Below are 11,820 nucleotides of genomic sequence, written 5' to 3'. Positions count from 1 at the left end.
TGTAGGAGAAGAAAAAAATAGTATCTGAACTTGCTTTTTACGTAATGGCAGTTTTTCAAATGTAGCATGTCCACTTTATCTATTCTCTCTCTCTCTCTCTCTCTCTCTCTCTCTCTCTCTTCCTTTTTATAATGTAAGACGGTTCTTTCTTTCAGAACATTGTATTACTTTTTATTTATAATACATATATATATTGTATATATATTATATATATCATATATATATATATATATACAACACACAGACACACACACACACACACACACACATATATATATATCTATATATATATATATATATATATATATATATATATATATATATATATACTATATATATACATACTATATATATATATATATATATATATATATATATATATATATATATATATATATATATATATATATATCCTGTTTCAAGGATATTCCAGTGGTTTCTAGGACGCGTTTTTTTTCTTTTTATCTCCTTCTCGCGATGGCATCATTTACTTTCCCGAAACTAAACTAAATATTTGGTCAATTTCCGCTGCCTAAAACACACCAAAACTGCCGAGTCTTATTCAGAATTAATTTGTCACTGTGCCTCTGTCTGCCTTCCTTTGAGGACATTTTCATCCATTCACTCCAAATACGTTTTATACTTTTTAATATTTTTCTCGGCACTGTCCTAGCTATCCATATTTACTCTCATCTGCTTTCTATAGTTTTCCTCAACAATCTCCATACTGTCTAATATTTTTCTCAGTACTGTCTCTGCTTTTTATATTTTTTCTTAATAATTTCAACGCTTTCCAGAATCTTTACTTTTTATATTTCCCCAGTACTTTCTACGCTTTCTACACTTTGAAAGTACTTTCTATGCTTTCTACATTTCTCTCGCTCTGTAAATAGTATTTATATACTTCTTTAAGTACTTAATATGATCTCTAAACTTGTCGCAGTACTTCAGGCGTTTTTTTAATGATCAGTACTTCTTTGAAAACGTTGCGCTTCTCTAAGCATTTCCCAAGCTTCCTCAGCTTCTCTGAAGACTTCCTCAACTTCCTCTACTTTTCTCAACATTTCCTAAGCTTTAATCTTTCTCTCGCCGCTTCCTAAGTATGTACTGCTTCTCTCAATCCTTTCTAGGCTTGATCTATTTCTCTCAGCCCTTTTCAAGCTTGTTTTACTGTTCTCAATCCTTTTCAAACTTTTTCTGCTTCTCTCGACCCTTTTGTAAGCTTGTTCTACGCTTTCAATCCTTTCTAATATTGTTCTACTTCTCTCGGCCCTTTCTAACCGTGTATTACTTCTCTCAATCCATTCTAAGCTTGTTCTGCTTCTCTCAAACCTTTTTACGCTTGTTCTACTGCTTTCAATCCTTTCCAAGCTTTATCTGCTTCTCTCGATCCCCTTTAAGCTTGTTCTACTGTTTTCAATTCTTTCTAAGCCTGATCTACGACTCTCAACCCTTTTTAGCTTACTTTACTGTTTTCAATCCTTTTTTAAGCTTGTTCTGCTTCTCTCAGCACTGAAGCCTTTTCCTACTTCTCTCAGTGATTACTAAATTTATTCTACTTTCTCTCAACAATTCTTAAACTTGGTTTACGTTCCTTACTGCTCTCCTAGCTCGCTCAACTTTCATCAGCACTTTCTATGCGTGCCCTATACTCTAAACACTTGAAAATCTAGCTCAACTTCTCTTAGAACTTCCTACACATAGTGTACTTCTCGCAACACTTCCTTAGTTTGCTCTACTTACCTTAATACTTCTCAAATCTGTTGTACTTTTAACATTTCCCCCATCTTGTTCTACTTTTATTTACATTTCCCAAGTCTGCTTTATTTTTAACACTTCCCCCTCTTGCTCTTCTAATCTTAACACTTCCTAAGTCTGCTCTACTTATCTTAACACTTCCCAAGCTTGCTTTACCTTTTTTAACACTTCCCAAGTTTGCTTAACTGCTCTGAACACTTCTAGACTTACTCTACCTCTCTGAACACTAACTGCGGTCTGCTCTCAACATTTCCTAAGCTCTCCTACTTTTCTCAATACTTTCTAAGCTTGATTTTCTTTTCTCTACACTTCCGAGGATTGCTCTGCTTATTTCTTTTAACATTCCTTATACTTGCTATGCTTCCCTCAACATCTCCCAAGGTTGCAAGACTTTTAACTCTGAAATTGCTCTTCTGTTTACAAAACTTTCTAAGGTATTCCATATTTTTGTTTACTCGGGGAGTAAGCCTACAACTACTTTGTTGTTGTTGTATTTCTTGTTCTTGTTGAGGGGGCAGGAAAGGTCTATGGAAAAGCCTAAAAAGGCGAAAAAGGTGTTACGCCTTGAGTTAACCTAACTTAAGGATACAGGAATTTTAGGATAGGATATTTATGATTCATTTATTAAACACAAAATGGAAAAATAAGTCATGTGCATGTTAAACACTTCAGATCAATTTATTTCTAATAAAATATAGCGTATTTATTTTCATTTTCGGTGGTGAAACACGTCCCCTCAAACAAGCTGGAGGTCGGGTCACGCCTCGTTTTTTAGGTATTTCTAAATGCTTGCTGTATTCTCTCAGCACTCGCTAGGTATGTTCTCTCTCAGGATTTGCCAATGTATGCTTTCCGTATTTTTCTCAGTAATTGTTTTGCTTTCTAGACTTTCTTCAGTAGTACTTTCTATACTATTTATAATTCTTTTAGTATTTTCTAGAGCAAAAACACGTAATAAGTTCAATGCTTTCTCAGTTCTTATTTGTGCATCTCGCAAATCTTCTCCTAGGCTTTACTTATTGTTCTCCTTCCCCTTTATCGAACATAATATAGATTTAGCTTCAGTTTAAATGCCTCTTATCGGTCAATGCTTAAATCATTTTTTACACTTTCCTTAATTCCCTCTGCACTCTCTGTAAGTCGGAACATCGCTTACACAACAAGAGAAAAAACAAGAATTGTACCCAAGATGCCTTTCACGCTGCGTCCATCTCGATTTTTTTACTCTTCCTTATATCCAGTTTTTCTTTAGTTTTTTTCCCTGCTTTTTTTTTAAGAGTTGCAGTTCGTTTTAACAACGCCAGATTGTAGTTTCGCCCTTTTTGATTCGCCTTGGCAATAGCCTTAGCATATCAAAGTATTTAAAGATGGTCAAATGAGAGCCTTACTTTATCTTTCTCTTTTGAAAAGAATTGTCATTTGCTTATTAAAAACACTGCATTGTAAACCTAACATTGAAAAACACCCTATGATAAAAGAACAACGCTACTTTTGCTTAGGTTGGCCTTACTTAGGTTAAGTTAGACTAGGTTCTAATAGGGGAGAGGATTCATTTATGTGGACAGGTGAAGTGAGAGGGACTACAATGCAAGGGTGTTTGTTAGGGGTGGAGGGGTGGTCCCTGGATCCTGTTTTTTAATCCTGGTGAACAAGACGTAGTTATCGTGAACTAAGAAACCCATTAACACCGTTTCTATTTTTCGTAAAAAAGTTTTCCAGGTGAAAGTAATGCAACAGTAACAAACTATGAAGGACTGTTGACAATTAGCATTTACAAATGAACATAGTGCAACATACCACTGGGGGAACTAGTTCTCAAACTACCGATATCGTGAATTGAAATGTCTTAATGACAGTTATTACTCATTTACCTTGAGTAATATCGAGGAGGGGGTTCTGATTGTCAAAAATCTTATTCTATAATTGAAAAGCCGAGTTTAGTTTTAAGTTTTGGATTATTTTGTATAATGTTGGAAACTCTCCTTAAAGCCGCGTCGCCGAACGCACAATTAAAAGTTAGGCGTAAAACAACCGCTACAGTAGTTCGTGAACTCCTATGACAGCAAAAAATATTGACTAGAATCCAAAAGAGAAGCGCAGCTCTTATAGAGAGAGAGAGAGAGAGAGAGAGAGAGAGAGAGAGAGAGAGAGAGAGAGAGAGAGAGAGAGAATTTTTTAAAGTTTTATGGGCAAGTACCATTTATGTAAATGTTAGATATAATGAGAGCACCGGTAAACAAATATAAATAAATAGATAAATAGAAATGGAATGGAGCATATTCACTTACTTTACCTTCCACAAGGTACCAGTGAAATTGAATTCTAGCAGACCGAAACTGGGGGCAGAATTGGAAAGTCATTTGCACAGGTCATCAGATAAATTGCAAACGGTGTCGCCGAGGAGAATCTTGTTCAGTTTCATTGCGATCAGGTTAACCGTGAAATCTACGCATTAAATTTCCAGCATCGAAATTTAACTCAGGGGATACTGAGTACAAACCTGTCTCGTTGATGAAACCACAATTAAAGAAATAAATCGCTTTATTACATTGGCAATTGTTTCTGTAAAATCGGTGCTACTTCGGCTTGTTATTAACGCGTCACCTACTCTGAGGTTCTAGTACTGAACTTCTTTCGACCTTATTAATCCCACTGTATAGCAGGGTCGGCCGCTCGAGTCAACTTTTTCATCTATTTCGATTCCTTGCATCTTCTTCCCCTATTCCCACCTCACCCTGGATATCCCTCATCACGACAGCCATCCATCTGATCTGCTGACGGCCCCCAAACTACTCCTCCCCATCTGTGGCATGTTCTTAGCTCTCTTGACTGGTTCCACCTCCTCTCTTCTTATTATATGGCCATAGCATCTCAGACGAGTTTCTCTAGCCTTCTCCTTTACATTACATATACCACACATTCTTCTTATAATATCTTGACTCTCCCTCCTTTCCAGTATGGTAAATGTAAAGTAGACGGACGGACGAAGTTATCTCTTATTAATATAATTTGTCGACCACTGAATTTAGAAATGGGTGTATATAATACTCAAGTAGATCCCCGAATGGCTATAGTAGATTCACATCAACCATGCATCTGGTGTCTAGGCCAGTCCCTTACGACGCTCCTGATTGGCTGTTGATAAGCCAATCACAGGGCTAGAAACTCAGTCTCACTCGAGAGTTCTCATAGACAGGATATATGTTCCACCTCTCCTGAGAGATAGGTCTTTCAAAAGTATTTCCTCAGGAGAGGTGGAATATACGTAAATAAATCCTGCCTATTTGAATTCTCTCGAGAGACTGAGAGTTTCCAGCCCTGTAATTGGCTTATCAACAGCCAATCAGGAGCGTCGTAAGGGACTGGCCTATACATGGCAGATGCACGGTTGATGTGAATCTACTATAGTACTAAACACGGTGTACCAAGGAGCTTCCGCCTCGGAGTAGGTGACGAGTAAATAACAAGCCAAAGTAGCACCATAAAATCCACAATCAAATACGGTGAACAGAAGGAAGGAAATCTAACTTTCCGTTCATGAGTATTACGCTTGACAGGACTCTAAAGCACACTTGGACACAACCAAAAGAATGTTTCAAGGAGAATTTGAAAGGGGTTTCTTTTTTTCCTCCAGAAATGGGACCTTAATATTATCATCCTTTTTCGGGACATATCAGGCATCAGTCTTTTTTTCCAAAATTGTTTTCTACGTAAAGGTTTTGAATTAATCTTTGTGAACGATGCAAGAAAGTTTCAACGGTTTTCGTATGGAAAAAAAAAAAACCGGCTATAATATAGTTTTGACTGGTGCGCAGCTGATTCTAACGGTCTATCCAGTCTGTGTGGTTTAATACCTTATATTGCTTGATTTATATTTTTCTAGAAACTCATATTTGACGTTAAAGCAAAATTATATTTTTTAAGAAGGACTATATATGTCTCACTTCACATATATCTGTTCTTTTATTTGTTACCTAACTTATCTATTTTTCGTTATTATTCAGATAAAATGAAAAACTATTGCTGGGTTTTTAACTTTAAACACCGAACGTAGCAACCGTTGAACCGTTCAGGTAATGTTTACACTCTAATCTGTATCTTATCCAACGTGATCTCTCTCTCTCTCTCTCTCTCTCTCTCTCTCTCTCTCTCTCTCTTAATATATCTAGCATTTTCATAAGTGGTATAGCCTCAACGGTTCTCTCTCTCTCTCTCTCTCTCTCTCTCTCTCTCTCTCTCTCTCTCTCTCTCTCTAACTTAGGGTTAGGCATTACACATTTTTTTCCTCTACCATCGAAATCATAACACGTCATGATTAAATGATTTATGTAAAGTTGTCAGGCGTCACTGAAATGTAGTTAAGTACCAATTTAATGGCATTAGCCATGAGGGTTCGATGAGCATTGTTTGTTTGCATGCTTACGCGCGCGAGCAAGCATGTGGTGAGTGTATATGTGCTGCGCTTATCTACGCGCTTAAACTACAAACTTGATAAGACATCGAAAGTTACCGAAAGCCCGGACAATATCAGTGCTATTAAAAGTGATGAATCACTGTACTTTATGGGCTGCGTAACGACCCAAAAATCTATGATGCTCTCAAAGGGGCTTATCAGCTTAGTTTTAAATGACCTGCATCGCGTTGTTCTAGGCTGGTATCTCTGTATGTCACGGCACCACAACAGGGTTTTACAATGGTTAATGCTTTCAGTTTCTAAGTTCTCTCTCAAGAGATAAGTCTTTCTAAGCTTTCTATATCTGTAGTCAACAAACGACTGTCAGGTTCTGAGAAAATTGTTTCCAAATAAAGGCGTTGTAAAGAAGTTATATATATTGTAACTTCTTACATCAATACTACTTTACTCTGCTTCCATGGAAATATTTTCTTGAGTGCATTCAGATATTTTTTTCATAACACTCTCCGACCACTCAGTTCTATTAATAGTTTTTGCCCCAAGTGTACAGAATTAATAGACATGTTCAATTCATTCGCTTAGAATTGAAAGCAATGCTTATTTCATGCGTTCAGAGTACAAACCAAGGTACTGTTCATGTAATAAGGAAATCAGCGCTCGACCTGAGGGCATTACTCCCGCTATGAACTCAGAATTGGAGGCAATGCCCCACTGTGTGCTCGAAATCCATAACAAGGCTCCTCGCGCGCTTAGGGATCACAACTTAATTCCGAACAATGTCCAGTCTTTGTAGTCAGAATTTAAGGCAACGCTCCCTCTGAGTACTCAGAATTAAAAACAAAGCTCTCACCGAATTAAAAACAATGTTCTCATTGTGGTGTGATGATTTGAAACAATGCTATAACTGAGAGTTCAGAAGTCATGTCATGCTCCCTTTGTATTCTTAGTAGGCAGGGCAGTTATCCAATAAAACAGATGGTAATGCTAATATCGGAGACGAGCAAAATCGAGAATTATCATGATAACAGTTCCAGAAGAATTGTCTCGCCTTGTTTTAAACGGACTTGGGCAGTGACCCGAAGTCCCCTAAAAGAGAAGCAAGACATCTGACCATTTAGTAATGTAAGGTCCCTTCACAAAAAAAAAAATCATAGGAAACTATTTTAATGTGTAAAATGATGAAAGAAATAGTTGGATCTAGGGGAAAAGTTGGCAAATATTGTGGCGTAAAATCACAACATTTTGATTAAAATACATAGAAAACACATTCTTACAGAGATTAATTAACTTACAGGGAGAGAAATTTTGGGGGAACAGAAAAAAGAATGATTATGACAGTAAAATGAATGAGAAAAGGAGCATTTTAAGGGGTAAAGTTGAAAATTACTTTCAATCATATTCTCTTGTCCTGACGTTGGTCTTACGAAATATTTTTCCGGAAGATGGTAGGGATATATTCTGACAAGCCAATATTAAATAATCCATTGTGAAGATTATACCATGAAACAAGTATGTTAAAACATATTTTGGTTAAGCCATTATCATATTTTGAGAAACTAGAAAAAACTAGAAAAAAACATTTGAATATAGGAAACTTGGTCTTTAGATTATCTTTATTTTTGCAGAAAAAGGGGTACATTAAAAAAATATCCCCAGAGAAAAGTCGATCTGAAGAAAGTTCATAATTTTCACCTTCTGCACGAAGAGAAAGCAATTTTTATACAGTGAATTACTCTGAAGGAAAAAAAAATTTTTTTACGGAAAATTTGGGACTATTTGGCTTGTACCATAAGAATGTGAACATTATTAAATAATAATGAATAAACGCACCGCTTTATAATTTCGAAATCTTTGCATAAATTTGCAAGTAAACATCGGCCCAGAATTTTTTTGCAGTATAAAAAATGACGCAATGCTAACTTAATTGGGATTTCCTGCATGTGCTCGGTTTCGCAAAAATGGAGATTTAAATTTCAGTCCGTGATTCTGCATTCATTTATTTGAGAAAGGATGAAATAGCATTTCGTCGTCGTGCTCTCTCTCTCTCTCTCTCTCTCTCTCTCTCTCTCTCTCTCTCTCTCTCTCGTAGCAATATCATCTTTGTTTTCTGCGTTCCCTCTCTCTCTTGTATAGTTATCTCTTTTCTCTTTTGCACAAAAAGTTTAATCACGTGTGATATGTCTCAGTCCAGCAGTGAAATTGAGGTTTTAATTTTCTGTCTCTTGAAGTCGTAAATGCATCTGCAAGATTTTATTTCAAAGGTATTATTTGGTGAATTATTAGATAATAATTCACCAAAGGATTGCAAATTTGGGAAAAGGAATCTGGGAATTAATGCTCACGTGACCTGAAACCGTGCTATTGTTGACCTAATTCCTTTTCTACCTATCCGGCAAATTCACATTTAAACTTATTTACATAATCATTGGGGTTTTAGGAGAGAAGCTTTTCGATCAGAGGAGTCATTTTTGGAGAGAAGTATCTCTTTCAAAGTGTTAGATTTGCGATAACCTAAATCTAAAATTGCGTGTATATCACTGACCATCCTACAACAAAGCATCGACTAATGTCGAAAAGCACAGTGACCCCACAGCAACCGCAGTCGTCGACGCCTTGTTGGTGCTCACCAGGACCCTGATGTGGTGTTCACAATGAACTCAGTGTAGCTCAGGCAGTAGGACAAACGAACCATTAATATTCATCTCGTATAGTAACATCATAGAGATGCTTTGGGTTGCCATAATATCTGCCACGTGAGGCGCCAGTTTACAACAAAGTCAGTAACGTATTTTTGAGCAAGAAAATAATTGGTGGCTTCCATTTCTTCAGGAGTCCGTGATTTTAAGAGATTACAAAGTCAAAGTCCTTAACAGAGTTTATAGTAGCCAGTCTGAAGATCTAATATATATGATATATTCAAGCTCTACAAATATCCGTATCTATCTCTGGTGGTTCAAGACCAAGTGGACCAGAACGCTCGGGTGTACTTTTAAGGCCACCCCCCCCCCCCACCCCCCCCCCCACCCCCCCGCCGGCGCTAAACGAAAAATCAATCTCACGGCGAACTTAATGTAAGGCTGATGAGACTTACGATTGGTCGCAATGATGTTGAATAAAAAATGACTATGTTGAGACAAGAGTTCATAATCTGGAAGGTGGCAACACAGCTTGAATCCGCATTTCCAATTACGGGCTCAATCGCAGTTCGATATTGCATTACTAACAGGCAAAGCAAAGAGATACAAATCAAAGCAGGCGCATGGCCGCTCGCGTGTTACACGTTCGATGCAAAGCCTTTCCTGATCTGCATTAACAATGAGCGTTTGGAGTACCAATCGGTGAGATGGCGACGCTCGTATGACTTTCGCAGTAAGGCCAGTGTTGACTAAATCCATGTATGCTTTCCAATACAACAAAGATTGGCTGTGCGTCGAAGGAAACTATAGTCACCTTTTCTTTCTGCTTAGTTGCGGAAGGTTCGGAGAATAGATGTTTATCAAACTTGATGTTGAAGTATTTATTATTTTTGTTGTTATTATTTTTAATGTTTTTATTACAAATGTTCTGTAAAAACAATCGAAGGGGCTAAACATTCCAAGAAATCTGTAAATAATAGAGGATGAAACACGCAAGAGATAAAAGAATTACAACTAAATTCTAAAGATCAACACTGGTATTGTCGCCATGGTGCTATTGAATGATCTAAATAGGTTTTACACAAATATACATAGGAAACTGATCGCTAGCGGATATGGCTTTATATTTCATAAGACGCTTATTGACAATATTGAATATATCGTGTTTTTATGATCGTTCTTTGAAATATCAGTGCTCAATCTCATTCTGAAAACTTACTAGTCTTCCGCAGTCTTGGACAATGCAGTTATAACGTGATTTTTAAGCGACAAATTTTGTGAATTTTTAGCATTTAAAAGAAAGGTTTTTTAAACTAAAGGTAACGCATATACATTAGCATTCAACACGAATTATATGCATACACACACACACCACACCCACATTTATATATATATATATATATATATATATATATATATATATTATATATATCATATATATATATATGTGTGTGTGTGTGTGTGTGTGTGTGTGTGTGTGGGTGTGTGTGTGTGTGTATGTGTGTGTGTACACACATATACACACATTATATATATATATATATATATATATATATATATATAATATATATATATATATAATTTACGAAGGCTCCTATTTCTACCATTTGAGTGCTCTTCCTTAGATGAGCATTCACACTGAAACACTAGTTCACTATCTTTCACTTTAAAAGTGCCTGGTATCGAAATCGTTGGAGATAAATGCTTCCGATTCAACTTAATGGTCCGTGAATGACACAAGTAGTACTATCCCAGTAGAAATGGCAGCTTTAAAAAAACACGGGAGATGGTAGTGTTAGAAATTTTAAATATTTGCTTGTTTGCCGCGAGAGCCAACTACTCTTTCCAATTATTAATTGCTTATTGAAACTGTATTTTCCCATCCAACCTGACTTATTTGATCTGCAATGAAGAGATTCTCAGTTGAAGACGATGGCAAACCCAGGCAGGCAAAGATCCTTATTGCATTTTGTATTTGTATTTGTACAATAGTCCCTTTTGTATTTTATGTTTGTACATTTCGATGCCAAGGACAAAGCAAAGTTTTGAACAGTCGCATACCATCTGCATTCAGCTCGCTCGTGTAAATACACATAAAGAAGAGCAAACTGGAAATGTTTACACGCAAATCTGTAGGTTTTGCGCACAAGCATACTCTCTCACACACACACACTCACACACACACACGCTATATATATATATATATATATATATATATATATATATATATAATATATATATATATATATGTATCTATATTTATTATTAATATATTATCTTATATATATATATATTTATATATATTAAATATGTATATTATCTATATATATATTAATTATATATATATATATATATTCTTATATATTATATATATTATATATACATCTTATATATATATATATTATATATATATATCTATATATATATATGTATGATATATATATTATTTAATATATAATACTATATATAGGTATCTATATCTTATAATATATATATATATATATATATATTAGATATATATATATATATATCAGAAATAGTATAATTATATATATATATAATATATATATATATATTATATTAATCTATATATAATAATATATATATAGATATATACCAGCATATATATATATTATTATATATATATAATATTATATATATTATATATATATATAATATATATATAATTTATAGATGTATATATATTAGATGCATATATATATATAGATCGTATATATATTATATATATATATATATAGTATATATATAGATACATATATAAATACCATATATATATATATATATATATATATATATATATATATATACATAATATATTATATATTATATAATATTATATATTATATATATATATATAATATATATATATATATATACATATATATAGGATATAACCATATATATATAACTATATATATATATATATATATATATACGATATATTATATATATATCTATATATATATATATATATATATATATATATATATA

The sequence above is a fragment of the Macrobrachium nipponense genome, chromosome 8, assembly GCF_015104395.2.
Source record: "Macrobrachium nipponense isolate FS-2020 chromosome 8, ASM1510439v2, whole genome shotgun sequence".
NCBI lineage: Eukaryota > Metazoa > Arthropoda > Malacostraca > Decapoda > Palaemonidae > Macrobrachium > Macrobrachium nipponense.
This window is presented reverse-complemented; position numbering follows the sequence as displayed.